At 44.8% G+C, this 13,749-nt stretch overlaps 1 protein-coding gene across 1 annotated transcript in view; it reads right to left on the bottom strand.

Moving 5' to 3' along the window:
• Positions 1–13,749, bottom strand: part of LOC119177056 (neuropilin and tolloid-like protein 1) — a 460,939-nt gene that overhangs the window by 249,578 nt on the left and 197,612 nt on the right. The window lies entirely within an intron of this gene.

The following is a 13,749-nucleotide window of genomic DNA, read 5'->3' as shown; positions in this document are numbered from 1 at the left end:
AGCGCTCGTGCTTGCAAAATTGTGGCCCTGGATAGTGCCACGTAGATGAATTTCAGCGGATGGCGCTTAACTACAATTTGCGTTAACCCGGCTTAACGCCTATATCATTGGAGTACATACGCGTATAAAGTGAGAAGGGCCACACTGCAACCAAAACTGTGGCTGCATACATTACCCCTACACAGGGTCGTTTTTCAAAGAAGTTCCGAGACCAGGTGTGTCTTCATTGTAGAATACTTGATTGCCACGCCGAGCGTTTGGGTTTAATTTCTGCTGTGACACAAACATTTATGTTTTGATTTTGTTGGGTATACGCTGCCGATGCCAGTTTTTGTTAATGCTGGCGCATATAAATTACCAATATCTATTCTCGCCATTCCTCAGTAAATATAAACTGCCAAACACTTTTGGTCCATACCCACATACCATTGCCCGTGGTATACGGGTCTGGAGGAAAGGGTTTGATATCGTACGCGACAAGATTTTCACGTTATTCTTGTCATGACGAGACAGTCGCAATCGTCGTACCCCTTCACGCCTCCCTGCTAATTTTGGTCCACCACAAGTTAAGGATGCGATCACGGGAGGTTAAAGCCGTATATATTTATATATATATATCTATCTATCTATCTATCTATCTATATATATATATATATATATATATATATATATATATATATATATATCTTTTTCTTACGCATTTAATATTGTGTGACGGAAGCGAAGCGTAGAATCGTACGAGGCGTCAGAGCATACGAGCTGCGCGACGACTGCTTGGTGTGGAGACCCACTGATTTCAAAGTGCAGAAGCATAATTAATCATTGTTACCAACAATACTATTGAGAAAGTTCGCAGCTGTGAAATTGAGAGCGTCTTTACGGCTGAGTACTGTTGAAAACTACGCAAGTTAGTAACGATTCTTTGCTGATCGAGGTAAACAGCACCAAAAATGGAAACAGAGTGAAAGAAGGAGCACAGCACGAGCACTGACTTTCAAGTGAGAAATTTATTGAAGAAAGACCAAACATATACATTTTATTGCGCATGCTATCACAAGGGTGTGTGGTGGGTTTTCACCCATTTGCAGGAAGAAAAGTTATGACGTGTATGGCACTTCGTAATTGTACTTGCAGTAGGAATTCTGAGATAAGAAAGCGAAGCCATGATAGCGATTGAGAAGGGGATGCCAATGGAGTCGCACTTCGCGTGAAGGCCAATATCAAGCGTCCTCCGAATGTTTGTCTGCCAATTGTCGGTTCATTTGAAAGCACTGAGCGTTGAGGGACTGTCGGCTGAAAAATTTTCTTCTTTTTAGCAGTGATGTGTTAACACGCAGGTGCATAGTCCCAAACATACACGCATGTCACCCATGCACGTGTAAAAACTCACGAACGCAAAGCCGGTAGCCTCTACAGCCAGCTGCGACACGAGCATGTCACATTTTCCCGGCCAGGCGGAAGATGGCAGCACTGCTCAAGATGGCGACGCGCTGTAGAAAATATAGTGACAGCTGTTCTATGTGGCTCGCCTAAGTGGCGCAACGTTAATTGTGGTTTAAATCTTTCAGCTGGCACGAGCATGTCAGATTTTCCCGGCCTGGCGGAAGATGCCAGCACTGCTCAAGATGGCGACGCGCTGTAGAAAATATAGTGACATGTTTTACGTGGTTCGCCTAAGGGTGCTTCTTTTTGCTCTACTACAGGTCCAATATTCTCGAAGTGGGAAGAAAGTAGAAGGCGTATCTAACTGAACCCAGTCATTGGTAATATCACACAATTCTCGCAATTCCAGTCGACAGATATACAGATCACACACCGTATAAACATTGGTCACACGTCTTTTTTCTCCATTAAGCCTCAAGTCAGCCGCAGCTACGACAACCAAACCGAGGTCAAAGCAATGCAGAAGCAAGATTCGATTTCTCAGGCTGCTCCTCTCTATGTCCTTCTATTTCTCTCGCTCTCTCTCTTTTTTGCTTATTTTTTATAACAGCGTTGAACGGAGTCTTGAGGTGGGCGAACCCACAAACGAGAACCAAACACAGCGAACGAAGCAAGCTGAACGATACACTGAGAGTAGTAAAAAAAAAGGGGGGGGGGGGGAGAGATGTCGAAAAAAAAATCTCAACCAGTAGCAGTGAACCACAAACTGATTCTAGAAGGCGAGCGCGGCCCGAGAATGCTATAAGAAATACACGCTAGAATGGTTGACGTATGTTTTTAGGTTCTCCAGTAGATCATAGTCCTGTCGCGCCCGTTTTCTGGACGCTGTTAGCCTCGAGCGGGGACCCATCTATCTTCGATATGGCGGCCCGTTTCTGATTGTTTCTGCTTCCGGTTTCCTCCCTTCAGGTCCCCGTTGCCGGGTACCTCCTCGTCCGCTTTCCTCGTGCCATCCCCACCACAGCAGTATTCACATTTACCCCGGTTTTATTCTTGCTCCCAGAGTTCCACGTCGTTGCCCGCCCGTTTCACTTTCTTTTTCGTGTAGCCGAATAACTTTCCGTGGTTTTCGGCCAGCCAAGATGATTCTTTCTGTCTACTTCGGAACGGCGCCCCGTTTTGTTTGAAGTGGATTTTCGAGTAAAGCTGGTGAGCTCGCCGACAATAACGCCGTTGAAGAGATCACCCTCGAAAGTCTAAAGCCCTGCCCCACGTTTTGTTCCAGAGCGTTTTTTTTTTTTTGGGGGGGGGGGGAGGCGTGGGAGATCACCAGCGCGCACTTGCACCGCCGAAATACCGTGGTAGAGGCGTAAGAGGGCACAAGCTTCAACGTCGCTGGTGGAGGAGAATGGTTTTGTTGTACATACTTAACTCTTTATATGTTTACTGCGCGACGAAAACCGTTGTAGCTAATCTACAACAACGGCTTGAGAGATCGCACTGCGCCCTCAACGTTGATTATCACGAAAGACCAAATCCTCAAAAGAAATATTACTTTTTCCCGTCCTCGGGCACGCTCTTTGGGAAAGCACGAAGTTAAAATGAAGTCAACAATAACAAAAAAAAAAAACAGGCGCCGGGAGAAACGAGTCGCCAATATAGGAGTTTCAGCTTCCGATCTCGGATTGCGTTGGAAGAAATCTGTACAATGTAACCAGACAGCACGCACCGCTGCTCACACCGGGTAACAAAAGAAGAAAAAGTAGAAAGAGGAAAAGAAGGAAGCCAGAGAAACGAGCGGAGTCAACTTGCGGTGGTTCGCGCATGGCATGCCTTCAAAGGACTCACGCGGCGTTTTCCCGTATTGTATACCGTCTCCCTTCTGTGAGGGAGCTGGCAGCCGCGAACCACACGGGCCTCGCTCTGCAATGCCTCCAAGCGATCATAATCGTCCCTTCGCGGAGCACGCGTGGAGAGCAGTGAGCGACCCAATATAATATAGCAGCGACGTGTAAATCAAGAACCCTATATCGGGGGCACCTGCCAACGGGCGGAGGCAAGGCAGCGCACAGCGGGTTCGCCGTTTCCTTGCTGGCCTTGTTGATCGCGCCGCGACGGCAGAATGCCACTCGAGAAAATGATGCTCGTTTCACGATAATCCGAGTTCGCTGTTCCAGCAGGCTGGCCGGAAAGTGCCGCCATGTTCATCGTTCGCCGTGCTGTAGTTGAAGGCCCTGCAGCCACGCGGGTCGCACGAATGACATTAGGGGGCTTTTCTGATCCCTGGACAAGCTAAAGTGCCCCTAGTGTTCTATAACGTTTGTCACCGTAGACTCATTGCCCACTTATTTTGCTTTTTATGTGTCGGTGAGTACGTGCTATGGTTAATGGCAATTACGCTTCTAGATGAACAAAGCTGTTGATCCAATGTTTTGTGTAATATTTTTTTTTATACCTATCCTTTCAACTTTGCTGTGCTTGCACCGAGACCATGTTCCCAAGGACTCGTTCGATACATCTGTCGCTATACTGCGGCTCCAATTCATTCTCGACCTGCTGGTGTCTTCGTGTGGTGTCTTTATTGCTCCCGCTGACCCTGAAAAGACGCTTTTACTTATGCTTTTAGTTTTCATGTTCCACGTGGCGCTGACTAAATGTTTCTCTCCTTTCTGCTTTGTTCATTTTTTTTTCACTGGGCACATTGTTTTATTTTGTTGTTAGTACAACATTAGCGGTAACAGATTGTTCCACCCAGAGTGTTTTTTCTCGCCCACAGGAAACGCCATGTTGCACGTAAAGCGGGAGTGAGAGCATGAATGAAAATGCTTATTTGTTTGTTTATTTTTCAACAAAAACGCTATTACAATCTCAATACAAGCTCTTAAATAGCATATAAAGCTAGGAATGAAATCGCTCAACCAATAATGTGCACTGCACATTGTTTATTGTGAATGAGCGCTCTTTGGACGTCATTAACACGTATACATAACACGTAGACATATCTTCCAGTGGTGAACGATTTGTTAGAAAGAGAAACAAAGAAAGACCAGAGTAGTGAATTCACTGGAGCAACTACCTTGGTCCAAACAGAAGCTGAAGGCATGCGTGAAAAGGTCAACTTCGTAATGTGGGGGTTAAAGAGAATAAATGGTCGTGATCTTAACTCCGCAAGTGATTTTATTTCATTTGCCTCAGTTTTTTTGTTGATTGCTGCACCCCGTGTTTGCCGTTCTGTTGTCTCCTCTATCTCTCTCTTCACGCCAACGTTTTATTTTTAGTGACATCTTATTTTTGCGGCGGTATATGCTTCATATGCCACGTTGTATCAGTGTAAAAGTGTGTAAACGTCACTGCTAAAGCTGAAAAGCTATTGCTCATGTCAAATTGAATTTGTCGATGCTTTGATCTTGGCAAGCGGGTGTGACATCTTGCAGAGTTAATCAACCTTAAAAATGAACATACACAAGAAAACACGCATTCACACAGGACCAGTTGATATTTGACCACTGTTCCTGCGTGTACGTGCTTTCACCTTGCACGCGGCTGAACTTTGAAGATCAGTTTTATGCTAATGTGCCTTGAGAAGTGCACATACTTTTTTTTACTAAAAGTTTAACGACGTTAAAGCGAACAGGAAGGCGGACACTAGGATTAGTCAGTCACGTCGACCATGATTTCATTTCACGTACGACAACATCGGTGCGGCACACAAAGCTTTCCGCTCATGTTAATTCATTTTTTTACTGCTAACGCGCTTTCATCGACCTCTAGGCCGTTTTCAGAATCACACGTGTTCGTCACTGCTCCCGTGCATACGAGTTGCATTCAATTATTTGCTACACAGAGAAAGTACGTCAGTGTCACACTGCACCCAGTGAAAGAGAGTGAGAATTTATTAGAAGGCAGAGAGGTCGGCCTGAGCTAGTTCGCTCTAGCCTGCTACTCTACATAGGGGATAAGTGAAAGGGGGAAGAAAACTGCACCCAGTATTATGCAAGCACCTTATTCGGTCATTCTTTCAAAGGGGCCCAAAGCTGCACGTGCTATTCTTGTTGTCACGTTGCAAGGATAATTTACGGTCATTTAGTTTTGCTAAAATTAGTCAGTGCAGTCGGCGAATTGTTCCCTGGGCTGCGCTCCTTAAATATATTAGCCTTAAAGCAGGGACATCACGCGTTTCTTTCGGAGATTCATTCGGCGGAGCTCTGAGGCTTGTATGAGTAAGTTCCCCATTGTACAAGCGTCTGATGCGACAACGCACTGAGGTCCAACGGTGCTGGGTGAAAGGTTGCTATAGCAATAATTCAATTGTAAGGGCCCGCTACTGTGTGCTCACACTATTCAAAAACCTATTTGTCATCTAAACTACAACAACTCGTTCATTTTTCCGCCTTATTTCGCAGATATTTGCCACAAAGCGAATACTAAAGTGTTCCGACGCGCCCCACGGTGCCTTTTCTGCTGCTCGTTGTGGAACAAAAGTGAAACGCGTAAGATATTTAAAAATAGTCTCAGCTCCCGACAGCGTTCCACGTTCTGTCATTATAGCAGTCTGATTCAAGTTCCTGGCTTCATTTTTTTTTGTTGCGGCGACCACACATTTCACTGAGAACCCAATGCTATTAATAAAAAAAAACTTGCATATTGTGCTTCCAGTGCACGATAATTGACATAAAAGAGTATAAAATAAGCAGGAGCCTTCAACGACCGCGTCCCTAGTAGCCCGCTGTGCAGCTACGAGACGTTAGCCAATGTTACAATTGTTTTACAGCGAAAGCTGTTATGAGACTGAAATTCGGGTCACGCGCTGCTACGGCTGTCCTACGCCGCCAGCGTTAGTAACTACAACGCACGAAATTAGAGGAAAAAAACTCAGAGTCAATGACACACTGGGGCCCGAACCCGGGTCCGCTAGGTGCCGGTCCAGTATTCTATCAGTGAGCTACGCTGGTGTTCGCAACTTGTTGGCAAACTTGCTTTAACCCAACTTGATGTCGGGAACGCAATCGCGGTAACACGACTGATAAAGCGTTTTAAAACAGCAAAAGAACAGCCAGTCGTCGCACAATGCGAATAGCGTAACGAGTGGGCCGTCCAATTCTCCAACCCATTACGAAAGCTTGTTCTTGTTCCCCTATTATTTGTGGCGTATACTCACTTCAGGCAGATTTCCTCATTGTCGTCAGCCAATGCACGAACAACTGGCACAAAATTCCTTGCAAGTGCAGCAGATACCACGCTTCTCAGAAGAATGACGAAAAATAGCATAGCAAATGCTGGTCTACTACCTAAAAATTATTATTAATAATGCCGTAGTGGGTACCCAGCAAGTGTGCTTGCAGCAGTTACCAAATAAGTGTTTAGAAAAGGCTGTGGAAGGCCGCTCTTCTAGCTTCCGCTGCGACTATACTACGCCTTCCGACCAGGCCTGGCGTTTTTTTTTTTTTTTAGATAGGACACATGCAAAACACCGTGTGTAATATTAGTGCAAGGAAGGCGCCACCCTAATCGAACGTAAATGTCACCGCCGTAGATCAACTGTACACTTACAAATAGCCGTTAAGCCCGTGTAATATTACGAATGTTGTATAAGGGGCCAAGGTTCCTGCAAAAAAGCACATTTTTTGTATCCACTCAGAATTTTTCCGTTGCACAACCGCGCTCGTATTTGAGCATGAGGTTATGTTCCCCTTATCTTTGTGTGTGTTAGCATACGCATTATGTGGTGTGTCACGGTATTTATCGCCCCCCGAAGAGAATGCACCAAACTCTAGCGTAATAGCTGCGCTGCGGCAAGGCCTTATAACCTTTTGCCTCCTTAACATTAACGTCACACCATATGCCATAAATTAGGCCATGCTTTAATTAAGCAGCTAGCCGTTAATTGTTTTAGGTTTGTTTGCAAATGTAGCTTTCGGACACACCACCTTTTGCTCGTTCCGTAAACGGCTCTCGTTTTTATTGATTCAATAAATAAATATTTCTCTTAACTGCCCCACATTGTTGCCGTCTGCGTAATTGTTATATGACACCACCATCGTTTTACTGCGACAAAACCAACACATACGCTACAACTTACACCACCACAAGAATTTTCACGAGGAAGGATTCAGAGTTTTTTCTGGAGTCACAGATTTATGAAATGCGTTGAAAAGACTAAAAAACGACAACACTGCATATGATGTTGCAAAATATTCCCGACTTCTTGTACATCGCCGACAGGAATTCGCGACTACAGTTTAACTCCAGTCGTATTGTTGCCCTAAAAATTTTTTAGTGTGACGAGAGTTTGGGTTATTCTGCAGTATGCACCTTTTAGCGAAAGACAGTGTGCACGATCTTTGACTGTGGCTACACTTATGAGCTTTCTTCCTTTTCTTGAAACTTGGAGCACAATAAGTTCACTGCTTAATCAGTGCAAAATCCACCATGTTACGAGATTAGTGAACTATTCCTTGTTCTGCAGACATGACCTTGCACTTATCGAATGCGCGAATAGCTTGAGAAAAGGTGACTCATGCCACAACGCATGGCTCTACGTTCATTCGTGGATGCTCACCGCAAAGAAAAAGAAAAAAATAGAAGGCCTATTAGGAGTCACCGGTAGAATGGGAACGGACGGCTGCAGGGGCTGAAAACTGCTCTCGCAGGGGTCTTTTGTTTTTGTCTATGGGCCTCCTGGACAACATATTGAGGCATGCGCACGGGGCGACACCATCTGGTGGCCTCTTGGAAAGTGGTTCGTGTTCCCTCGCCAATTGATCGCATTTCATAGCACCAGTAAGCACTAAGATGGCGCCGCGATGGACGAAAGAGTAGGGGGCTGGATAAGGTCATTGCTTTGGTGGCTCCTTCTCCGCTTTAACGCCAGAGCACGTGGGCTCACTGGCGGCTGAGGAACACGGGAAAGAACAATTTCTTCGTGAGAGTTGCTGCTCGATTGCTCGTATTTTCGTTCCCGAATAGTTGGGCCAGCTTTTTGCCGGGTGCCTGCCCTCCTTTGATGGCCTTGTGTTGGGTGCCTTTGAAAGAAGCTGAAACAATGCCACCGGCTTACCTTGATGTACCAACCTTTCTTTTCTGCCCTCACAACGGCTCAGGCATTCTCAGTGTTTGACTCGTCTTAGAAAATGCCAACAGGAAGTAAAAGGAAAAAAAAAGTTCTCCGCGGAGCCATTGCCAGGGCCACACTTGTTTGCACACAGTGTTCAGACAGCCTCGGACATAGGCTGGCTTACCGACCGAGCCGTAGAGTCCCTGTGTCACCGTCGGTGCGGGTCGGATGACCGGCATTTTCTACTGTTTCCTTTGTGTAGAGCTTGGTACCCGGATCAGACCCGGGAAAAGCCACGGGCTCAGTCCTTTTTTTTTTGCATGTGCTCGCCTGTTTATGATGCCTTTAATCTCCCGATCCCTGCTGGAAAACGATGCAAGATTTAAAAACGATGCAAGTGTACTTCCGGTCTGGCGATTCTGCTGAGAAAAAGTCGAAAACGAGCCGTGGTGACAACAGACGGGCGTTGAGAAGCCCAGTACAGCATCGTGCAAAACAGAAAAACGGTATTCGTGTTTGTCAGGTGCACTCGTTCTCGTTGTTCCTTTTTGCCTCAGAAACGGAACAAAGGTTCGTGCTCACGCCTTTCTATGCACTGTAGATAATCGCCCCAGGTGCAGCAAGATGTTAAACAGCCCATGAATCTTCGCTTGCGTAACTCGAAAACTAATAAAGCACACACTAGCACGGCAGCCTAAGAGAACGATTCTTAAAAAAAAAAACAGCAGCAGTATAACTTTCAGAGTTGTTTTATAGCCCCGTAATGTAGCATAGACTTATTATTGACACGACGAATATTCACTCTCAATAATTTCAGGGACGATGGGAACCGGGCACATTAGTTGTTTTTCAGTTATTTTTCTTCGATGCTGCATAGCCAGATACATTTGAAATGAACATCGGTACTTAGTTCGCATGTTATATGCGGATTTTTAATTTGTCTTTTTATTTGTTTACTCAAATTTTACTTGAATTGTGTCGGGAGTTATTTCCCTATGTGATGCTCCGAGCTCTAGCGACGCACCCGGTGAGCGTGATGTAGCCTGCGAAGCAAATACGAAGCATCGCGGATAGCCCGCGGGCTTGTTCGACGTCGAACGCAGTAATTCGTGCCGGCGTGATTATTAGCCACTCGGCGGCGTTTGATTGGCGCGGAGAAGAGCAAAAAAAAAAAACTAATCCCAGATTAGAATGTTGCACCTACGTCCCGAACTCATCGCTTCAGTTCATGGGATACCTTGGAGCGTTATGGCACACTACACTCAGAAACTAGGGCTAATAAAGATGCGCGCACAGAGCATCAGTAATTACCAGAATATAAAAAAATTACCACAACAGGATCTTAGCTCGAACAGAACTTTGGTGAGTACACCGCTTGATGGTATATTACGTATGTTCTTCAAGTGGCATGCGTGCGTGTTCGTATGACAACCGCTTAAATGCCCATAAATGTTACAGAACGGTTTGATTATCTTTTATGAGGAATCATATTGTGTTTTGTATGCATTTTCAATGCACTGCCTGTCTTATAATCAGCCGAATCTACGAAACTTTTTGCTCGTATGATTCATTTGTCATTGACTGACTGTCTTCTGTAGTGTAGCGTGACGATATTCGCTGACTGCTTCTGTTCTTACAAGCAGTTCTGCATATATGATTAAATTTCGTATAAGTATACAGGCTACAAGTAAAACGAACTTGTGCTGAAAATGGAATGATTATGAAAGGTCATGAGTGATCGGCTGTCGTTTTGCAGACATAAAGCTCACTGGTTCACCTCATACCAAACGGAATCACTGAGAAAAAAAAAGTCTGGAAAGAGCAGAGCAAGACGAATGAGCAACCGCTTTGAAACCATGAATCCGTTTTTTCTTCAAATCAAATTGTCTCTAACATGGCTGTATGGTAGCCCTGCCGCGGTGGTCTATTATAGTGACTAAGGTACTCGGCTGCTGACCCTCAGGTCGCGGGATCAAATCCCGGCTGCGGTGGCTGCATTTTCGATGGAGGCGAAAATGCTGTAGGCCCGTCTGCTCTAATTTTGGTGCACGTTAGAGAACCCCAGTTGTTCGAAATTTCCGGAGGCCTCCACTACGGCGTCTCTCAAAATCATGTGGTTTGAGGACGTTAGACCTCACATATCAATCAATAGCTGTATGGTAAAACGAACGAAAACATTGTGCCTTCTAGCAACTTCTTTTCCTTTCTTGTTGGGGAGGGGGGTCAATAATAGGTGTTCTACAGCGCACGAATTCAACTAACTGAACTTCGTTATAGGAGGAGGAGGAGGAGACATTATTTGGCACATTTGGCATAGTGAGGAACGTCTACCAGGCAATGACTTGCAGTGGCTCTTTCGATAAAGGTTCAACTCTGTTATAATAACAATAGGTATCCAGTTATAGTTAATGAAAGTGCATTAAAGACAGGTTACAGGTTCCCGGTACACGAGATTGAACACAGACGAGCTCCAGCGGCCAGGGAGAATCGCATTCCCCACGCAATTATTTGGTTACATCGCGTTATTAAAATTCCCCTCATCGAAGTTCTACTGCTGTGGTACTGATAACCTAAATCGTGTGCCTATCATGAATGCGACGTGCAAACTGGACCGCAAAGTATTCATAGTATCAAAGCCATAGATAGTTCAAATGCTATTCCTGGAATGTACGGTCCGTTGTGCAGAGGTGAAACTTCCATCGACCGAACGGCTGCCTTGAAAAGTATTGTCAAGACTGGTGGCACAGCTTACCGCCTGTCGCTGCAGAAACAGCTGTCATTTTTGTTCGCGAATGACGCAGGGAAACAGCTTTCAGTATGCGTACACGTATGCACGTCTGTGTGTATGTGTGTGAGTATTTTTGCGTATGTGTGGGCTTTCGTCCTTTAAAGTACAGCGTTTGTAAGTCCGCCGCGACAATCTTCTTTCACGGATCGTACGAAGATTCCCGAATCGAATGGTAGCGAAAAGGGTGCATGCATACGAACGTTCCTTTCATTTTAGCACTTTCCCCCCCTTTCTAACCGTCATGAATGAGGCGCAGCAAATGAGACCAGACGGTCAGGGTGCCGCTTTCTCCCGCTGAGGAGGGTACCACTTCGCGCGGAATCATCATCCGCGCCGTAATAAACGGTGCGCGCGATACGCCTGGGACATTGTCGTTTTCCCTCCATATATGCACAGCGCCGCTCATTACGAATAGACGGCACATTGAACGCCGTTCGTTATCTCGCGTGCCCGCACAACGGTCGCAGCGGCAGCAACAGCAGCAGTGTCGGACATTCGGGGCCGCCCTGTGCATCGACCCCTTATCGAACAGACGCGGCTCGCCGTCCCCAACCATTCACATTAGACCAGCAGATGTCTGAGCGACATCGGCCGTTTCAGCGTGCGGCCAGGAATGCGTCGCCACCACGACCACCGCGCTTCTATAACTGTCTCTATTTAGCTGAGTGTACGGGCTGTCCCCGCAGAGGCTTCATGCTCGCTTATTTCTGATCTTCCGAATCTGTTACCAACTTATTCGGAGCTACAGAACGTTACTCATTCCTGGTTAACAGCGATTATAATGGTTATAGGTTTTGTTTTTCTCACGTCACAAGCTGAAAAAACATTGAATTCTGCCGTATCTTTAAACGAGTGAGCAAGGTTTTTTTAGATCGATAGGCGCCTTGCGTTCTGGCGTTTTTGGCACATTTTTTTTTGATACTAAGAGGAATCAGATGGTAATTACAATCGCGCTTCTACCTGCTTCTCTGTGTCACCATGTCCCAATTGCCCACGCAAAAAAAAGAAAAACTCAGTAAAGATGGAAAATTTATCTTCATGGGCCTTACGGGCCTCGATAACCCTATTCAAGATCCTACACACAGAATTCTCTGGACACCCCACAGAAATAATGGAAAAGCGGGAGCTTTGCATGCGAAGAAGCGGCACACTTCTTAATTTGGATAGCTCCTACTTGTAGCGGTCTTAGTGAGAATAATGGAACCCCCACAGTTCTCGTGGAGTATTCTCTTTGTGGTAAATGGACTATATATATATATATATATATATATATATATATATATATATATATATATATATATATATATATATATATATATATATATATACAATACCTCAGCCGAAAGCATTGCAATGGTATAAATTATTCAAATGCGTGAGAGGTAGGAATTAAAAAAAACGTTTTCTTTGGGAAGCCGAGAGCTAGACGCGGTGCTTTCTTTGGTTCCATCAAAGAAGCGTGCACTCTATAATGACCCTTTTTCCTCACATTTTCTATGCCTCATTTCCCTCGTGGCACACCATTCCCGACCCACCAAAGAAAACGCTTGTGCTTGGCATCGCGGAGTCGGACTTTTGGTAGAAAAGGGTCTCGACAGAATTGTTTGCTTCTATCGTTTATCGCACTGTTGTTTCACGTGCTTGATTGAAAGGGTACATCTGAAAGAACCATGTTCAGCCGCTTAAATTCTAGGCAGTGTTATTGTACATCTTCGTGATACTGGAGCACAGAGATATCGTCTTTAATGAGAAACCAGTGATCTTAGCTTGGGCGACAGACTTAAATGCTAGTCATTCGGTGGAAGTTTTGATAGACTCAGCAATAGGAAAGCACACATACAAGACATCTGCACATACACCTATGGTGACCTATACAAAACTGGTAGCCCAGCGAGTCTATCAAAAAAATGGGCGTTAACAACAAGCCACATGCAATGTGCACTATCTCATTCCCGTCTCTATGTATGTCTTCATGCTGAATCACAGGGCTGAATCACAAGTAATTACGTGGTATTGCAATGTACAAAATTCTACATAAAAAATAAACTGCTTCTGTGCTGTAAGTGAAGGTATAAGCTATATGGAGTAACCTAAATATCGTTATATAAGTATAAATGTAGTGAGTACGTCAGAAAAAAGTCTAATTTTTTCGATCTCAGGTGATGGCGCTGAGTTTGAAGGATTTCGTGATCGCAACGTTATGTCAAAGGAAATTGGCCGTACATGCCAAGTGTTTAAAAAATATATTTCCACAATTATTAAAAATCAGGGAACTGCAACATTTGCTCGATGCCCCCATAGTTAGTTCTTCTGAATACATCTTAAGATGGATATTTAATTTGGGACTGTGAATAAGAAAGTTAAATGAATCAACTTTTCAATTAGTGCAGTTAAAATGTCAAGAAGGAGGATTGAAACGCTTCATGCGAAAAATGAGATTAGAAAATTCGAGATTTGAAAAAAAAAACAGCCTCTAGTAATAATCACGAAGTAATGAAATTCAACCAAGTGCAGCGGCGAAAGT

This window comes from Rhipicephalus microplus, chromosome X, assembly GCF_043290135.1.
Source record: "Rhipicephalus microplus isolate Deutch F79 chromosome X, USDA_Rmic, whole genome shotgun sequence".
Taxonomy (NCBI): domain Eukaryota; kingdom Metazoa; phylum Arthropoda; class Arachnida; order Ixodida; family Ixodidae; genus Rhipicephalus; species Rhipicephalus microplus.
The sequence above is the reverse complement of the archived record's forward strand: the minus strand, read 5'-3'. Positions and strand labels throughout refer to the sequence as shown.